At 37.8% G+C, this 19,995-nt stretch overlaps 1 long non-coding RNA gene across 1 annotated transcript; it reads right to left on the reverse strand.

The window, feature by feature from the left end:
- Nucleotides 1-919: 919 nt before the first annotated feature.
- Nucleotides 920-15,553, reverse strand: LOC123380540. The gene is made up of 4 exons (XR_006586446.1): nucleotides 14,409-15,553; nucleotides 13,978-14,050; nucleotides 5,257-5,379; nucleotides 920-979 (listed from the first exon to the last, which is right to left on the reverse strand). It is a non-coding gene; the product is annotated as an uncharacterized LOC123380540 (long non-coding RNA).
- Nucleotides 15,554-19,995: the final 4,442 nt, after the last annotated feature.

The following is a 19,995-nucleotide window of genomic DNA, read 5'->3' on the forward strand; positions in this document are numbered from 1 at the left end:
CCTAATGCCTGCCCAGTGCTATTTTCTTCTAGACCACACCACCTCTCAGGTGGTGAAGGATGCACCTTTAAGAAAAGTTACTTGTATGTTCAATAGTTCTTTTAGAACAGTGAATATTTTTAAGAGTTGGCAGTTATTGAGTGGTACAAAATGAATAAAATGTGTAAATAACATTTTATCTGAGCTGAGAATTCAAACTTAGGTTGTAGTTTCAGTTAAATCACGTCATAGTGGTTTATAATACCTAAGGCTCTTGAATTCATTATTATTCTGAATCAAGTTGTTTCATGAAGTTTTATTCACATTCCTAGTATCAAAAAAGATGTTAAGTCATTCATGCTAACAATATTTTAAATCCCCCAAAATAATAAAATTATTCATTAAAAATGACAAGCTCAGATTACCATTGTTCATTGATATTTGCCAGAGATTCTACTCAATATCAAATATTTTTGCGAAGATGCAGTTCACTACATGAAATTAATTCCATGTGAATTAAATTATGTCAATAGTTTAAATACTGTATTTGACAACTACTGTTAAAATGTGGTAAGCTAGAAGATATCTCTCCTTTAACTCCTTAAATGCAATCATGGAATGGAAAACTTGAAAATGATTCTTTTAAAAATACGGGTGCCTGGGTGGCTCAGTCAGTTGAGCATCCGTCTTCAGTCAGGTCATGATCTTGTGGTTCACGAGTTTGAGCCCCGCATCAGGCTCTGTGCTGACAGCTCGGAGCCTGCTTCAGATTCTGTGTCTCCCTCTCTCCCTGCCCTACCCCTGCTTGCTCTCTGCTTCTCTCTCTCTCTCAAAAATAATAAAGAAAATATTTATGACCCAGTATTAAAAAAAAAATCTTAAGGGGCACCTGGATGGCTCAGGTCACGATCCTGCAGTTGGTGAGTTTGAGCCCTGCGTCAGGCTCTGTGCTGACAGCTCAGATCCTGGAGCCTGCTTCAGATTCCATGTGTGTCTGTCTCTGAAAAATGAATCACATTAACAAAAAAAATTTAATTGTTTAAAAAATGTTAATTTAAAATTATTAAAATTAAAAAATTAATTTTCATTGGAAAAACTAAGACATTTACAAGAATCATTCATAACTGTATAGGTCAGTGTTGGCAAATTATGGCCCTGGTGCTAAATCTGCTTCTATACTTCCCTGGAACACAGCAGGGACCATTCATTAATACATTCTCTACTGCTGAAGAAGTAGAATGGCAGAACTGAGTAGTTCCAACAGAGACCTCGTGGCTCACTTGGTCTTGCCCTCTACAGAAAAAGTTCACCAGCCTCTGGTAAAGAAAATGACTAACACTGCTGTGTATTTTAGAATGGGTTTCCATTTTTACCAATAAATTTTCAAAATTTCACCACTGTCTTTATTGCACAGCCATCAGTGTTGATGGTTTATCCTAAAATAGGGGTTTTTTTTTTTTGTTTTTTCACAACTACAATCTGAAAATGTGTTTTCTTCGTTTCATTTTAGATCTGGTGGGTAAATGTAACCTGTGCCAACTTGATAAAATGTTATTGATATTTAGTAGCACAATTTACACTACTGCCAGCTCCTATCAATAAGGGGTTTGCTTCCTATCAAATAATTGATGACATTTTCTTATCAAAAATTATTGAGTGCTTTATACATAAGATACTCCACTACGCTCTGCTCAGAAAATAAAGATGAAAAAAATTGTCGTTGAAGTTCACCATTATGTGAGCATTTAGAGGTGTTGAGGATCTTTGAATCTATTAGGGGATCCAGTTGAAATAACTGCTTGAAATACCTTCTTGATTCAGAAATTTTAAAAAAGTTACTTTTTAAAAAAATGTGGTAAATCTCTTGATGGGATTTGGTTAAGTCTTGTTCTATGATGTGGAATGTAAAATGGGTGTCCATTTAATGAAACAAAACTATATTTAACAAATCTGCCTCCTTACAGACCCTAACCATTGTCTGCTCCACCACAAGGGTCAAGAAGCTAACACACAGTCTGTTAAGAAACAATGATCAATACATAAGTAATTGTCTAGCTACCTTCCAATTACCTGTAGTGTCAAAACATTGTGATTCAGGAGAGTAGAATATGAGGGGAGATGAAAGTTCTATGAACTAGATAAATCTATTAAAACAAAATTTACCTCATTCTTCTATGTTGCATATGAAATATATATATATATGCATGTGTATTATATATGTTTTATATATAAGTAGAATATCAATATATAATATATATTCATGTGCAACCTATAATGCATGTGTTTTAATATTTATATTCATATACAATGTCTATGTGTGTGTGTGTATATATATGTATATATACATATATATGTGTATATATATATATATATATACACATATATACACACACACACACACACACACACACACACACACATACATACATATCACCAGACTTCCCCTCTTCTGAGCTTTATACTTCTGTGCTTATGTCACTATTGCGGACTTTTAACAGACTATATAGGCTAGCCTATGTACAATCTTCATCTTATACCATCCAGAATAGTGCCTTGCATAGAGTACATCTTCAATTAATTGTAAAAATTGAATTCATAATCATCTTTTACAGTATCAAAAAGTTATCATCGGAGAGTGGAGACAATCCACTCTAGTGGCTTTCAAATGTTCTTAAGCGGTAAGACCTGTTTGAAAAATCAAAATGTATTCTGTGCTCCAATATAAAAATTCAGTAAAAGCAGTTTCTCTGTTTGGAGCAAGGGTTGAGAACCCCCTCACACATGCCACACCATAGCTCACAAACTTCAACAGCACGGTTTCAAAGTCATTGACCTGAACTTCATCTTCACCTCTACAGATGAAACCAACACTCAGAGAGGTTAAGTGACTTGCCCAGAGTTCATAATTCATCACCTAGAGCTATCACCCAATCCACACAGTTTTCCCTGTGCCGTCCTGCTAATGACCCCAAATGTTTTCCCACATTTCATTTTCAAGTGAGCTTTTCTTACTCCTTCTAAATGGGTGACATTAAAAGACAATCATGGAGGAACTTCAATATCTGTAATTGTCTCTGTGTTCTGTATTCCTCCTGATTGTGATATTGCTTTATGAAATTCAGATACTAAGAACTGAGAAACATTCTAATTAAAAGCCTGACAGCATGCCTAAACCCACAGTAGTAACAAGCCATTTTACCCAATCTCATGCTCTATAGGAAAATTTTAAAATACAATTTTTGTGAGCGCAATTCATTCCAGAAACATGCTTGTAATCCAAAGCACCTGTATATCAAAGTGAATTTCCCCATAAAAAATGGAAACTCAGATGACTCATTCCACAACTCCAAAATATTCATATAAAAATGATTATAATACTGCAATATAATACAAAATAATAAAGAAAATATAAAATATAGAGCAAAATAAATTAACCTGCACTGACCTCTGAAAACCTTCATGGCTGGTGTAAGGGAGACAAGAGAGAGGAGGGTCATTGTGTAGAACGACTTTCCTATCACTAATAGAACCACTGCTACCTGTTGGCTCAATGGAATCTTTTTCTGCATGGGGGACATTGTATACAATAAACTCTTGTCATATACTGTATTTAATGTAACTATCAATAAGGCAGCAGAGGAAAGGGTTTATATCTGTAGGCAGCCTGGCCTAGAATGAAGCAAAGCATTCCTAGGCTTACTCTTGTATGGAAAGCAAAGGACTATCCATAGGTGTTTTGAAGTGACAAAAAATACAGTAGTTCCAGTTGTGGGCACCTTCCAACATTCTTAAAAGTTATTTATGCCAGACATCAGAGCCTGAGACCAAACATCAGCAAGTTACTCGCAATCTAAGGTTTTACTGTACTCCTTAAAGTTAACACACACACACCCATCAGAATACTACAAAACCTGGCACTGAAAGGCGATCTTGCGTATAGTCTGCTTTCTGATATTATTCATTTGCCCATTTATATTTTTTAATGTTTATTTTGAGAGAGAGAGAGAGATCATGAGCGGAAGATGGTCAGAGAGAGAAAGAATCCCAAGCAGGCTCCACACTGTCACCATGGATCCCATGACCTGAGCAGAAATTGAGTCAGATGCTTAAACAACTGAGCTGCCCAGGCACCCCACACTATTGCTTTAGTAAAGAGCCAAATGAATATAAAGGAGGGAGGTGGGAATACTTCTTTTAAGTGCAAAATAAAAATATATTCTTTTGATCAAAACATCAAACACCATGCAGCTTGGGAAATGAAGATACTGTAAAGAAAATAGAACAAAAATCTGGAGTACTACATTCCATATTTACAAATGGTGAAGTATTGCCTTCAATCATGTCTGTGAACAGAGCTTTAATGATTCTATTGTGGGCCAGGGAAGAATTTCTCTTAGATAATTTTACATATAAAATTTGAAAATGGCATTGAAGGAATGAGTCACTGCACTAGAAATCAGACTGACAAAGGTTTTAATCAGATTTTTAAACCTCAACTATTACTGGGGACAATGTAGAAAAGTACCCAGAGTAAGTTGGAGGGAGTACAGTGACATAAATAGTGCATCTCAAAGGTCTCAGTAGATTGTGAGCCAATTGTTGATAGTCGACTATATGGACCCAGGCTTTTCACTTTATTCAGAGAAGCCGCAAATTGGGATTTTACTGTGTGATGTTATGAGTCTTAAATTCTGAATCCAACTTTAAAAGAATGAATTCAGGACATACAAAACATGTTGGTGGACTGATGTAGCTCGTAGAATCAATTTGTCACAGACCTCTGGTTGAGAGCCACAGGAAACCCTTCAGTTAACTAATGCTACTTCAGAATTTATAGGTCAGCAAAACAGTTGCTTTTCTCTTTACCCCCTCTCCCCCTCCCTCCCATTTATCATTCACTTTAATCGTATGGCATTGAATGGTATCTAAGCCCCAGAATTTCCTTGGTGTGTTCTATATCTGCCTCTGCAAAGTGTGTGTATTGACATTTCTGCTGATTAGTTCAATTCTACTGGAACTAGAACACTTCTTAAATGAGTGGAACATCAGCATCCTACCTTTTAGAAGGCATCATTTGTAATCTTAAATATTTCCATTTCTGAAACCAATGATGCGTGTGTAGAAAGTACTCATTTGGAAGGCTTAAAATAGGAATATGTTACTTTTTATCAAAACTCTTCATTTCCCAAGCCACAGATATGGATTAATTCACACAAGTGCACTGACGATGACTAAGTGTTGTCGTGCTTGGTGGAGGAACAAGTCGGCTAGACTCACAATCTTTCCTGTTCCAGCTTCACTCTGATTCACGACCTGACAAATCCTAGCAGACCAGGGTACCCCAGGTAGGCTATGGCAGCAGAAAGCATATGACCTGCTGGCAGGCTCTTGGAGTGTCATCTGCAGAGATAAAGAGAAACACAGAATACCTTCTCATTAACAATGGCAGAGCATCTTGGCAGCTGCAGTACATCCGAGAAAGAAATGTTTGTCATTTCTCTCTGTTACTCAACGGGTGAGAAAAAATGTGGACAATCAGTGTAAATAAAACAGACTTAAAATTCTTTGCTATCAAAGAGAGTGAAAAGTGATATTGGAGAGTATCAGATTAAAACTAGCCTTGGGTATGAGTACCCTGTGGCTGCTATGACAAATTATCACAAAGCTGGTGTCTTAAAATGGGAATTTACTTTCTCACAGTTTTAAAGGCGAAAGGTATGAAAGTATCAACAGAGCCATTCTCCCTCCAGAGACTCCAGGGGAGAATCCTTTGCCTTTTCCAGTTTCATATGGCTCTACTTGATCTTGGTTTGTGGCTGCAACACCATTCTCTGCCACCTTGGCCACATTTTCGCCTCCTCCTCTTCTCTGTTTGTCTCTATTCTAGGTGTCTCTTACAGGGATTTTCATCATTGGATTTAGGGTCAACCTAATAACACAGGAGTTCTTCTCGAAACCCTTAATTACATTTGCAAAATGCCCTTTTTAAAGAAGGTAACATTCATACGTTCTGGGGATTAGAATGTGGACATAACTTTTGGGAAGCCACAATTCAGTTTAGCACACTTTGATCAAGAAGGCCAGAAAACAAATCTTGATTTAACCCCTGTATGTGTCAAAGAGTTGTGATTCCTTCTTTCTCATGCACTGGGGTAGAACGATGTCTGTGTAATCCTCACTCCCATTTAGAGAAGATGCCCTTCCATCTACAGTGTCCAAAGGACCAATAGGCTGGAACTTACATATTCCAGTAATTATTTTCTGCAGAAAATTAAATTTATGGTCTAAGGGAGAAAAAAACCATGAAAGGAATCCAGTAGGCAATTATAAAAACTAAGGGAATGATGAGGTCATGGATGCTTGGCTTTAGTCAATAATGCTTGGATAGTACTTGGTGTCCATTCACAGTCCATCAACAACATTGCAAAAATTAAGAAGTAGAAAATTTAGCTAAATGCTCATTTCTCTTTTTAAAAAGGACTTCTGGAAAAAGAAAAACCTTCTGACCATACAACAAAAAAATAGTCCGTCAGATATTTATCTGGAATTTCAAGCACATTGTAAAATCTTCATTGATTCTGTGAAAGTCAATTTCAGGTTTCTCTCTCAGACTTAACAGTACTCCAGATAAGGCTTGAGACTAATGGTCTTTAAGCCCTGTATGTGAGTATGTGTTGCAAATATCTCCCTTTTCCCACCAAGGTAACAGATCTCCCTAGTATACCTGATGGCACTATAGCATATCAATTTCCTCTCTTGATTGTGCAGTGGTGTTGGTTAAATTATAGTTTATCACACATTCTTCCCTTCGTCTCATTCAAAGGTAGTTTAAAAGAACCCATCTCCGGGCATTGTGAAGAAATGTAGGCATTTTGTACCAGGAAATAGACTCACAAACCTATTTTAATTAATTATCAAATTAATGTTTAATGGGCAACCTAATAGGCTCTATATTTTTGGAGCTGAGAGAAGAGGACTAATATAGAATTAATGTACTATCTAATAAGGGTGGTACTAAGTGGCACACAAATGTTGTCTCACTTCATACTTAAACCACTCCTAAAGCCTGGGGATAGTGATCCACATTCTACTGATGAGAAAATGGAGACATGAACATGTTTTATAACACACAGCTCTGTGTAGGGGTTCTGTGCTTCTGAAACTAAAGCTATATGGAGTAGCTGGGAAATATTTAGAAAGGAAGACTTGAAGTTGTCAAGATGGATTAGGAACAGGAAGGTTTTCCCAGAATAAGGACAAGGAATGAAATCGGCTGGAGGAGAGTGGGTACTGAAAGTAGGCAGCATAAGTAAAGATTAGAATAGCCTTTTATGTCAGGCTGAGTGATTTGGACTGGGTTGTACAGGACCTGAGATGCATTCTGGTTCTAGTAGGACCACAATTTTTACTGTAATTCGCAGTAGGACCTTGCTATGCCTGGCACGTGCATGGCTAGAAGGCCATCTCACTCCAAGATTCAACAGCTGTTAATTTTCACTTTCACTTTCTATGGAAGATGGGTAGTTACATTCAGCTGTCTGCAACCATCCCGCTTCTGCCTTCCTGCAGACCTGTGACTCTTCATTTGTTCTCATGAGTAGGGTTGCATTGTGAGCTGTGAAATGCATCCAGCTGTCCAGTCCCTGGCAGAAGCCTGTTCATCATCTGCCCTTCTAGTCTGGATCTAGATGGTTTAATCACACTGCCTTTCAGTGGGGAGATTTATCTTTCTAGTCACTTTACATAGCAATCTAAGAAAAGACGAGAAATCACTCTCCCCCCACAATGGGCAAAACTAGTAAAAAAAAAATGCCCACTGTCTGGAGCATGAAAGAAATGATATATTGTGAAAATTCAAACTTTAAGAGTAAAACAGGGGAACTCAGACCAAGAAAATAGTTTAACTGGCCTTTGAGAACTTCCCATGCAATGCACAATAGCAAAAGTGAGAGCATGAAGTGGCTTAAATGCTCATATAACAAATCAGTGTATCTGGCTCAAGCTTTGGAGCCCCCAAACTAAAGACAATGGGAATTGTAGTATCTTGAGAATGTCCCCCCTGAGCACATGCATATGTCTGGCTCCAAAGAACTCTCTTCATTAAGAAACCAGCTGCCAATAGTTTATGCTTTTCCTTTCAATTATTTATGAACTTATATGTATTCTAGGTATCGAATGTTATTTTACTGAACACCTATTTTGGACAATGTTATCTGGGGAAACAGGAATGAAAATGGCAAGGTACAGGCATTCGGAGGAAAAAGAAGTCACTTCCAGACAAAAGGGTACAATACACAGCATTACACTATTGAAGAAGACATTGCTGGGTAAAACAGCTCCTAAGGCTGGGCATTCGTTTTGCTAATGTTTAAGACAAAGACTAGGCGAGCTATTTTTAAGGAGCTCTGGGAAGCAAGGCATGAGCAGTAACTGGTGGTGGTGTTACAGTACAGTTGGAACTAGACAAATAAGGCATTCCTGAAGATCTGGTAGCATAATCGGGGGGCGGTCAGCAGTTGTGTAGGAGACTGGGGGTCAGTAACAGAAAATGAAGAAAGAAAGAAATGGCATCAGTTGAAGTTTGCTGACACTTGAGCAGATGTGCTGCACTGTTATAAGGTAAGAGGTGTCTAACAAGAGAGTTTGGTGCAAGGGGATGAAGTCACAGCACATGATTTTGATGCCGCAGTGAGTCTGAATGAAGCCACCAGCACCGTACAGAGTGGGGAACAAAATGACAAGTGGAAGAATAATGAAGACAAACCATACCCAGGAGACACAAGACAAAGTGGAAAAAGCATATGTCTTGGAGCCAAACAAGAGCCTGGGTTTGAATCCCAGTTTTTTCCCTTCTTAGTCCAGTCAACTGTGACCAAGTTACTAACCTGTCTAAAAAGCAACATCCTTGTTTACCAAAAAAGGGGATTAATACCACACACCAATGAGGGATTTTATGAAGTTCATAAACGTTATAGGTGCTCAATGAATAGTAGTTATTTGGAAAATCTCCTTTGATGTTTTTTCTCATACTGACACCCTCAGATGCCTTGCCCTCTCTTGCCTCACCCTCTTAGGCAACTGCATAAATTGCTGGCCAGAAATTGAGTTATGCCTTTCTTGAGAGTTCAAAACATCTTAGCTATATTGATGAGCCATCAAGAAAATACACAGCTTATCCAGTTTTCTTTTTCCTCCCTCCAAGGATATGAATGAATAACTTAAACATCTGAAGGTGCTTTGAGGGAGGAAAAAATTCTAAAAGGATGACAAACTGCTAACAAGCCAAGTAAATCTTACAACTGCTCTGCACTTGAATTCTGCTGTCAGGCTGTGTGGGGCAGTGGAACAATGATAAAGGGGTGTGTTGTCGATAGACGACAGTAGGTAGGTAATGATTGGAAATGATTACCTACTGGCCGAAGGACCAAAATCTAATGGTGAAGAGCAGTCAGGTAATTTGAAGTCATTTGATCTGACAAATATTATGCGGCTGAAAAGGCTGGGTATTGTTTCCCTAGGAAAACCTTCAAGGAAAGAAACATTTAACCTTTGAAGGCACATGCAGAACACCCTATTCCTCTGCACACTTAAGAAATGGAAGGAGTTTCTGAAGAAATAATATGCCTGGTGGCACTTTTCAAATAACAGGACGAAGAGAGTTTTGAACAACAGATGAGACTGAGTAGATTGATTCAAATTTTCCCTATTTTGGTGGCTTCCACAAATCTCCCAGCTCTTGCCATGTATGTGTTCATGTCTGTGAAGGCTGTCAGGTGGTCTGTATTGCAGTGGTACAGTCAAGTCAGATCAGCCAGTAGCCACTGAGTGCTCACAACTTAACTATATTCCATGGAGATTGGTAAAAACCAAATGCAAGAGTTCAGAATGAAGTCTTGCTAAGAGTCCCAAAGAGTGACTGAAACAGGTAAGTCACTTCCTTTCCCTCCCAGATTTTAATACTCATTGTCATAAGGCAAAGAATCAACAAATGACTATTATTTCCCAGAGATAGATTTGATAAAGTGTAGGTATTGTTTTTAGAGGAAGGAAGCAGCTCACATAATATTAAAAGCACAGGTGTGAGATGCTTCAATTATCCTTTCCTGATAGAATTATTTAGATAATTTAAGGAAGAAACAACAAAAATAAGTACTCAGGTTGTGTACATTATAGGGGGGAAATTGTAGATTGAATCTCTAGGGCTAAGATTTTTTGAACACAAAGTTTGACCTGGTTTGCAGCCACAAGTATTTATTATGTGCCAACTGTGTGTTGATCAGGAAAGGAAGAGAATGAAGGAATAATGGCCCTTGTTTCTGAAGAAGTTTAAAATGTGTAAGGGGTTATAGACTAGGACTTTAAAATCAGTGTGCTAAGGGTTGCAACTTAGGCCACCATAAGATGCTGAGGGAGTAGAAAGGAGGAAACCTTAACTCATCCTTTTTGGGTAAAAAGTTGTCAGGGAAGTCCTTAAAAGGACTGGGTGGAGATGAAAATATCCAAGGGAATACTGCAATAAATCGTGTTCCAGAAGATGAGAATAACATGGGAGAATACCTGGGAGAGTGATAGAGTGGCATCCATAGGTAGTTCCATACTTCTGGGACATAATTGTGAAATGGAAAGTAGGGGGAAATGGTAAGGACATTTGAAGAGAGAAACAGGGGCCAAGTTTTGGAGGGTCTTGTTTGTGAACATATGAAAGAGTTGGACAATGAGCAGGAAAAATGATTTCATAATCCAAGTTTGAAATTAAAAATGGGAAAAAATACTTTAGTGTTGACATTTCAAGTAAGATCCTGATGACCATGACAACTTCCTGGACCATGGGCATCTGCCACAGAAGTGTTAAATACTCTAGAATTTTGCTTCAGGTCTTTTGAAATAAAGGAGCCAAGAAGACTAAAGAATGACAGGTCAAGCACACTTGAAGAAAAAGCAACATTATGGAAAGCAGAGCACAACTGATCCCAGAAAAAACAAACAAACAAACAAAAAAGACTGACGAAACTTTCCAGTTATAGTCCTTTACAATACATTCTTCTTACCTTGGCCTCTGTCCTTATGTCCTTGCTACTTTGGGTTTCTAAGGCTGTAAAAGCTCTAGCAGAATATTGTCAGTTGAGGTTAGAAAGTGTGTTTTTGACTAAGTGGAAGGGTGAAAGAAAAGTGGCATGAAGGTTTAAATAATGGAGGAAGGTGTGAGTAAACAGGCCAGAGACCATCTCCCCTCCAGTCTTCATTCTGAGGATAAAGAGAGTGTACTTGAAGAATCAACTGTATTCCCAAGATTGTCTCTGAAGATAGGGAACGTATGCACTTATTCTCTCTTTAATTGTTTCAGGCATACATGTGTTTGTTTATTCCTTTATGCAATTTTCTATTCATGTATTATTCTACTTCCTTACTTAAGAAGATAATTTCAATATCTATTTGCAGTGTAAATAAACTAAAACTAACCAAGGAGCTCCTAAGTGTCACTACAACACTAAAAAGGTAAAAGGGCTTGCTGTAACTAACATTTATTAATGTCTTGCTATGAACTAGCCTTGCTGGTAATTTCCTTAATGGTCACAATAAACCTTTGGCAGCGGTACTATTTTTAACTCCATTTTACTAATGAGGAAACTGAAGCAGAGAGAGATTACATAATACTCCTTAAGGTTGCAGAGTTCCCAAGAGGCAGATTTGGGATGAATCTACCAGAAGAGTTAAACTTTAACTGACCAAGAGACCCCATTATGCTTTTCCTCTTCCTACACTAGAAAATAATTTTTCAATTTTGCTTCTTCTGTTCACCTAAATTATTTTTCCACTATGTTACCCAACCTCACTTTGCCCTTTTTCCTCTGATCACTGAATGTTTCAATCGGGGTCCAGAGAGAGAAAAACAAAACAAAACAAAATGGGAACCACTTTAGATATTTCCAGCAGAAGGAATTTAATACAGGAGATTATTTACACATGTGTTGGAATAACTCTGAAGCTAAACAGAGGAAACCAAATCAGAGATTAACAGCATCTGGAAGCTTTTGGAAGGATAACAAGAGGACGTAGTGTTAGCAAAGTGCAGGAGCCAGAACCAGGGCCAACTGGCAGAAGCTGGAAGCAAGGCGGGGGCTGCCATGTTGGAATAGGAACCACAAAGCCTGTCTGGTGATAGCTAGAGTGACAGAGGACATTGCTCAAGGCAGAGACAAGAGAAAAACCTGGCTGCTTCTCTCCTCCTACATTCTAGTCTTCTGATGCTTCCCTTTAATACAACCTATGACAAGTCAGAGGGAAAAGGAAGTTTGCAGATGTAATGCAACAAGGGAAGGACCAAAGAGGACTGTGAGAACAAATCTGCAAATGGCAGGTTCCCCAAAGGGCTGATGGACCAGTTTGCTCCATCAGCCAATTTTCTCAATAAAACCACAGATATGGCATATCTGTGCAGCACATAAATAGTAAAACTCAAGCATCTATTTTCAAAGATATGGTTGCTGACACACCATACCGTTATGCACACTTTTGAAAGAAACAGGGTCACCTTTCCCTTGGATGGCAGCCAGTAACATTTGCCAGTGATACAAGTTACAAAGAGATAAGAAAATGGTATCTTTGTTGAAATTTAATGATCTAAGGAAGTTAAGTCTCACTTTCAACGACACAGTTTGACATATTGTGTCATTAACCTCTGTATGTATTTCCTCCACAACTTCTAAAGTAGGTTCCCACAGGGCATCACTATTCGTGGCAGAAATGATTTAAATTTTGTCATGTTAAAGTGGCAAATCATGTAACATTTCATATGGGCATATATTTGAAAAGAAAAACATAGTTCCTAAGTGAAAGTTAGAGGGCACTTGCTATTGCAGGATTGACAATATACTGACATGTTTAGACAGAGAGCTAGCTGCCTTCTTGAACAGTTTCTACAGTATGTAAGAGACCACAGGGTGTCTGAGATAAGACTTAGTAAAAGATTCTCTCCCTCTCTCTCTCTGTCTCCTCCAAAATTTGGCATTTAGCTACATTTACACTTTGGTAATACCCCTGGTGATATTGCTGTCACTAAAAGTTCTGATTGAAAAAGTCTGCATGAAGTAGCCCTCCTACCAAACTTCCTTATTAGCATTGCATTACACTGGACCACCACCTGACGCTATCCTTTACTTCCAAAGACTTTCATTTCTAGTTGTGTTTATACTCACTACTATAGATGAGCATGTCTTGAATGGCTTAGTTCACTAGAGTCTTCTCCAATCCAGTTGGTCAGAAGCCCCTATGAAGGACTTATTTAGAAATAGACTATTTGTAAGGATAACTTAGAACTCAAAGAGTAATTTGTTCTAGCAAATCCCTGTTATGTTCTTAGTGTGTTGTCTTTTTCTATGTCTAAACTTGCTAGATGAGTAATTGCTGCATCACTGCATTTCATTTTGCCTGTGTAGACAGCTTGAGGACATTTAACATAGTTGATTAATGGAATGGGAAAAGACTGACATAGCAAATTGGCTGAATTTCTGAAACAGAAACTTATTTTGCTTCCTCCTTCAGCTTTCTCAGTCTGGTCTTGTTTTTATAGAAATTCAAGGTTTCAGTCATTTTAAAAGTCTTGTTTGAAAGATATACCTTAGAACTGCTGATGCATATCAGTGAAAATACACTATAGAGAATCCTAAGTTTATTGAAACTGTTCTCTGAGTTTGGAAGCAACTGAACAATAGTAAAGAAACAAAAAAGAGATTTAAAATTTTAGATTATTTCAGATAGAACTGTTTGGAGAATTGGGTGCATAGTAGTGGCTTCATAAATTAATTCCCAGAATTAAGTAGATTTACTCATGTGGTTTTGGACAAAATCAGATCTCCCACACGTGCAGAGCTTGCCACTGTGAAATTTAATGCATGAAGAAACAGGATAGAACGCACATTGTCTGCAGGGAGACTAGTGCCAAAATGCAAGGAGGGAGGAAAGGACTGAGCTTTGCATGCATGTAGCTTCTTTCCTTACCTGACTAATCATATTAGTCATTCCTTCTCTCTTGGGATGTAGCAGGTAAATGGGCAAAAGAAGTCAGGTGCTTCTACAAAAAAGGAACAACAAGTTACATCCTGTCAGTGTCATCTTTTATTCAGTTTACAACTTGTTCTCTCTTCCTTCCTTTTCCTCTTTCTTTTCATTCTTCTTTGGTGTCAATTTTATTTATTTCATACATCAGGGGTGTCTGGGTGGCTCAGTGGGTTAAGCATCCAACTCTTAGTGTCAGCTCAGGTCATGATCTCATGGTTCATGAGTTTGAGTCCCACTTCAGTCTCTGTGCTAATAGTGTGGAGCCTGTTTGGGGTTCTCTCTATCTCTTGCACCCTGCCCCAGGTCTCTCTCCCTCTAGAAACAAATAAATAAACTTTAAAAAGTCTATACAGCAAATATTTATTGAATACCTGCTTTAGATGATCTCTATAACAGAATCTTCTTATTCTCCATTTCCTCCTCCATATTTAACCTGTGCCTATGTGAGCAATGCCAAATCTATTGAAGGAAAAAAGTGGGGTTAAGCTTTTATACTATGGATATTTACATGCACATACATACATACATACATACATACATAGTGAGTTCTCTGTTGGGTATTAATTTTAATTCATTCACTTAATCATTCAAAACACATTTATTGAAAAGTATGTAATACTTTTCAAGTGTTGGAGTGTTGGGGATAGCACAGTAGCACAGTAAATAAGAGGGGAGATGTGTTTGCCTCAAGGAGTTTCTATTACAGTTAGGGAGATTGATAATAAGCAAACAGACATAATGTACTCTCAGGCTTCAAGAAAAATAACACAGGGTAGTGAGGGAAGATCTGGCTGAGGAGACCATCTGTAAGCATAGGTCTGAGTGAAATGAAGCAGTGTCCATGCAAATGTATAGGAAAAGAGCCTTCAAAGCAGGTGCAACAACTATAAAAGGATTGGTATAGAAACAAATTGACTTAAAAGAATTATATAGAACATGGTATCCCAAAACCTCAGAACACAAAGTCTTTTTAAGCACAAACAAAATGTTTACCAAAATTGACCATACATTGGTTCATAATTCAAGTCTCGATAATTTTTTTAAAGATTGGATTTATATGTGATGTATTGTCTGAACAACCATGGAATTAAGCTGAAAATAAATTTAAAAACATTACTATGTGCTTGTAAATTAAAACTATTTCTAACTAGCTGAAGTAAGAGCATCTTATCTACTGGAATGGATAGCATAATGCATATTAAAATTATTTTGAACTTAATAAAAATACCATATGTTCAGATTTGTGGGATGCAGCAGTTAAGTAGAGGGGACATTATAACCACAGATGAATACATTGTAATGTAGAGAAAGATTAAATTTAACAAGATAAGAACACATCTCATGAAGTTAGAAAAAATTATCAAAGGAAGATGGTGAAAATTAAAAGAAAGGAGAAGGAGAATATTAAAAAACTGAAAATAAAAATAAAGCAAACATTTAATAAAAAGGATCAACACAGGCAGTAATTCTTGGATATCTGATAAGACCACTATACCTATGATGAGATCTACCAAGGTGAGAGAGATGAGAGAAGAAAGCACATATAATTATCATCAGGAAATAAAGTGACATCACAAGAGATGCTGCAGTTTTAAAAGAAAAAAAAGAGGATATTGCAAACACTTACTAAGTGACAAAAGAAGTAAATAACCTGCATACTTTATATCCTTTTAAAAATGTAAACTCATGCTCAAATACTTCTCAAAAATGAACTCTAGGCCAACTTTGTCCCATTAAATTCTCCCAAGCATTCAAGGAAGAAATAATTTTAATTTTATGTAAACTATTCAAAAAAAGGAATATGAGTGAGGCTAGCATAATGTTAATACTAAAACCCAACAAGGATACTATAAAAAAAATTAAAGGACAGAGCCACTGCGAGATAATAGAAACTATGCATTGGTCTCGGCCCCTGGTTCCTGCCACAGAGCTCTGGAAACCCTTGCAATTAAGTAATAAAAGTACTAGAAGCATCTCTTGTTCTACTATTTGGTCTTTGACCCCATTCCTGACTATCAGAGGGGGCCATTAAGAGGATGTGACTGTTGGTTGAACTATGAGCTGGACCCAGCCAATAGGAGGCTCCTCATCCCCCTCCCCTTTCCTTGGAATGTGTGCTCCATCCACAATCCCCACATTAGGAGGCATTTCAAGGATATAGCCTTAAGAGAGTAAGGTGTTGTTGAGAACATCTGGACAGTACATGTGACTGAACCCCATTAAGTCCTTTACATGAACTTTTAAGATTCTGGTGGGCAGGTGTAGATATCTACTTGTCTTGTGACTGCCCCCAAACTGTGTATTATGTTTCCTTGCTTATTAAACCTGCCACCTATCAATGTGGAGTGACCTGTATTTTTCTTTGGTCTCTAGTATGGGGCCAGTTTTAGATTTTATCCAGGGAACTCCCAAGGTTGTAAACCAACACTGACACAGGACTCCTAAAACACCTGTCAATTACTAAGTGGTAAGAGCACTAGAACCATCTTTTCTTCTACTGAGGCTCTGAATGGGCTCCTGGAAGGCTCCTGACAGGGACTGGTCCCCAGAAAGACCAAGCCATGATTAGAAGCTTGGAATTTTCAGCCCCACCGCCATCCTCCAGAGAGAGCTGGAAATGGAGTTAATAATTGGTCATGCCTATGTAAGGAAGCCTCCCTAAAATCCCAATAGTATGGTGCTCATAAGCTTTCAGGCTGGTGAACACATCCACCTGAGGAGGGTGATGTGCCACTACTCTAAGGGACAGAAGCTCCTGTGTTCAGACCTCACCCCATGTATCTCTTCTTCTGGCTATTCATCTGTATCCTTTATCATATCTTTTAATAAACTGTTAAACATAAGTGTTTTTGAGTTCTGTGAGCTGCTCTGGCAAATTAGTGAAACTGAGGCTGGGGTCATAGGAACCTCTGATATGTCACCAAATTGGACAGAGTTTGTAGATAACCTGGGTACCTACTGCTTGCAATTGGCATCTGAAGTGTATAGGAAGAGTCTTGCACCACTAAGCCCTTCACCTGTGGGATCTGACACTACCTTCAGGAAGACAGTGTCAGAACTGAGTTAAATTATAGGACAGCCAGCTGGTATTGTGGAGAATTGCTTGCTGTGGGAAAAACCCTCACACATTTGGTGACCAGAAGTGTCAGAAGTGAAGTGTGCTGTGTAAGTACCAAAGGAGACGCCCAGGAGAAAGACTCATAGGAGGAAAAACTGAGGTTTTCCTTTGACAGTCACCCAAAACTGATCCTAAACATAACATTAGAAGACTGAATCCAGAAATATGTATGTGAAAATGATGATACATCTTATCCAAGATTAATATCTCAAGAATGAAAAGTGATTTAACTATAGCAAATAAGTTGGTATAATTCATCTTATTTACAGATTAGAGGAGAAAAAGCATATCTCAATACTCAACAGAGGCAGAAAAAATGCTTGATAATATTTAACATCCATTAATATTAAAAGAAAATACAAAACTAAGAATAAAGGAGGATTTCATTGATCTGCCAAAACACAACTACAACTGAAGTAGTGTAAATATAATATTACATTGTGAAATATTAAAAATTCTCCCTTTGTGACCTGGAATGTGACAATGATATCCACATTACCATTTCTATTTAATTTCAAATGTTAAGTTTTAACACTGAACTGGGAATAAAATGATACAAAAAATATAAGAATTAGAAAAGAATGTTTATTAAATTATCAAAATTTTAATTAATATTATATTCATGGAACATCTAAAAGAATCTATAGAAGAATAATTAGAAGAGGTAAATTATTAATTTTTATAAATTATGAATAATTACTAACATATGGTTTAAATTATTAAACAAGAAAGTTATGCAAAATTCATTATGAAATCAAGATAGAAAAATAAATTTTAGTACTACATTCTAGCTATGAATAGGTTAAACAAAAACAACTAAAAACTAAATAAGACTTATAGCACCATCAAAATCTATTAAATATCTAGTAGAGTCTAACAAAACTTTTGAAATTCCTTCAAGGGAGAATAATAAAATTTTACTGAGAAAAAAATGAACACAAAGTAAGAGATGTAATATATTTAAGGATTTGAAGAGTCAAAATTTTATAATTATAATTTTTTCTCAAATTGGTATAAGGAATCAATATTATCCCAATCAAAACCCCAAATTGTGTTTTGGCAAGTAATTGTAACATTTTTACGGATATTTAATGACAAATAATAATCAAGATATGTCAGAAGAAAATAATGAGGTAAAAGACTTGTTCCATCATATGTCATTGTTTACTATAAAGCAACAGCAATTAAGAATGTGTGATATTGGGGGAGGAGTGAAGATGGTGGAACAGCATGGAAGTTTTTTTTTGCTTCTCACATCCATGAAATACAGCCAGGTCAACATTAAACCATCCTGAACACCTAGAAAACTGATTTGAGGATTAACACAACAATCTGCACAAAACTGAACCACAGAACTCAGCAGGTACCTGGCATGGAGAGGTGAACTGGGGGAAGAGAAGCCTCAAAGGGCAGGGAGCTGTTTTTGTGGGCATAGAGAGGATGGAGACGGGGGAAGAGTACAGGAAAAACACCCCCCAAAAGCAGCTGGAGAGAAAGTAGAAAAGTGGAAACAGCCACAGGGACTGAACTAAAAAGGGAGAAAGGAGAGGGTTTAAATTCCAAAAATAGCCTATAAACAGGAGTAATGCAGAGTCTGAAACCACTCAGCTCGATACCTGATGGTGCTCTCGTGGGAAGGGCGATTCCCCAGGAGGAGAGTGAGGTCTGGTGGTCCTTGGGCCATAGGGAGAGGTGGTTCTCTGCTGGGAGGACATTTGGTAGAGGCTATGTGGCCACCCAGTCCCAGCAGACCCCAGAGAACAACCACATTCGCTGGGGCTGGAACAAGGTCATTAGGGTGAATTCTGGTGTGAGATGCATGTTGTGATTTGCCATAATCCCTGAAACCCTGCGGCTACGTGATTGTATTAACATTTTCTGGGGTAGGCTGGCACCAGGCCACGGTCTCTGGCCACTGGTAGCAGCATGGTCCCACAGCATTCCTGGGTGCAGAAGGAGACCCTCCCCTAAAAGGTCTGAGTGGCACAAAGCCACAGACCCTCAGAAGTGAGGGGTTGGGAAACGCAGCATCTGAGACAAAACTCAGGAAGGAGGAGAGACCTGGTAACCTGACAGCTTGGTCACAGACAGTGTAAAAGCAGGGAGCAGATGGACAGAAGCCAGAAACAAAGGATGGGTGCATGATTGCTGATCGGGGAGAACAGAGTTCCGATACTAGAGACTGGGTTACTGGGTGACACCATTTTCACCCCCCCACGTATGTGCATACATGCCTAAAGCACCACAACAATCCACCCCAGTAAGCTAAGCAGTGCCATCTAGTGGAAAACGGGGCTGTTACATTAAGCCCTGCCCAACCTAGCAAACTTCACTCTTCAGGAATACCACTAGTCTCTCTGCCTGCTTAGTTTATGGATTATAAATTGCTTGATAGCTTGACTTCTAGGGGAAAACAATGTAATTTCAATCATATTTCAGTCTGTTCCCTGGTACATCAATTGTCTTTGTTCTCTCTTTCGTTTCTTTTTCTAGAATACAGAAAGAGAAAATATTTTCATTATCAATTTTTATTCAAATACTTATAATTCTTTTCTTCTGTATTTTTTACTTTTTTGTAAATTTTTCAAATTCTATTTTACTTCCACCATTTCATTTTAATCTATTTCATTGTATTCATTTTTTCAAATTTTCAAAATTTTTTCTTTTTCTTTCCCCCCCTTTTTCTCTAATCTGTCAAGCTCTTTTAAACAGACCAAAACAAACACCCTTAAGATCTAGCATCATTTATTTGATTTGTGTGTGTGTGTGTGTGTGTGTTGCTTTCAATTTTTTTAAATTTTAATTTGTTTGCCTTATTAATTCCTTTTCTTCCTTCAAAA

The sequence above is a fragment of the Felis catus genome, chromosome D1, assembly GCF_018350175.1.
Source record: "Felis catus isolate Fca126 chromosome D1, F.catus_Fca126_mat1.0, whole genome shotgun sequence".
NCBI classification, from domain to species: Eukaryota; Metazoa; Chordata; class Mammalia; order Carnivora; family Felidae; genus Felis; species Felis catus.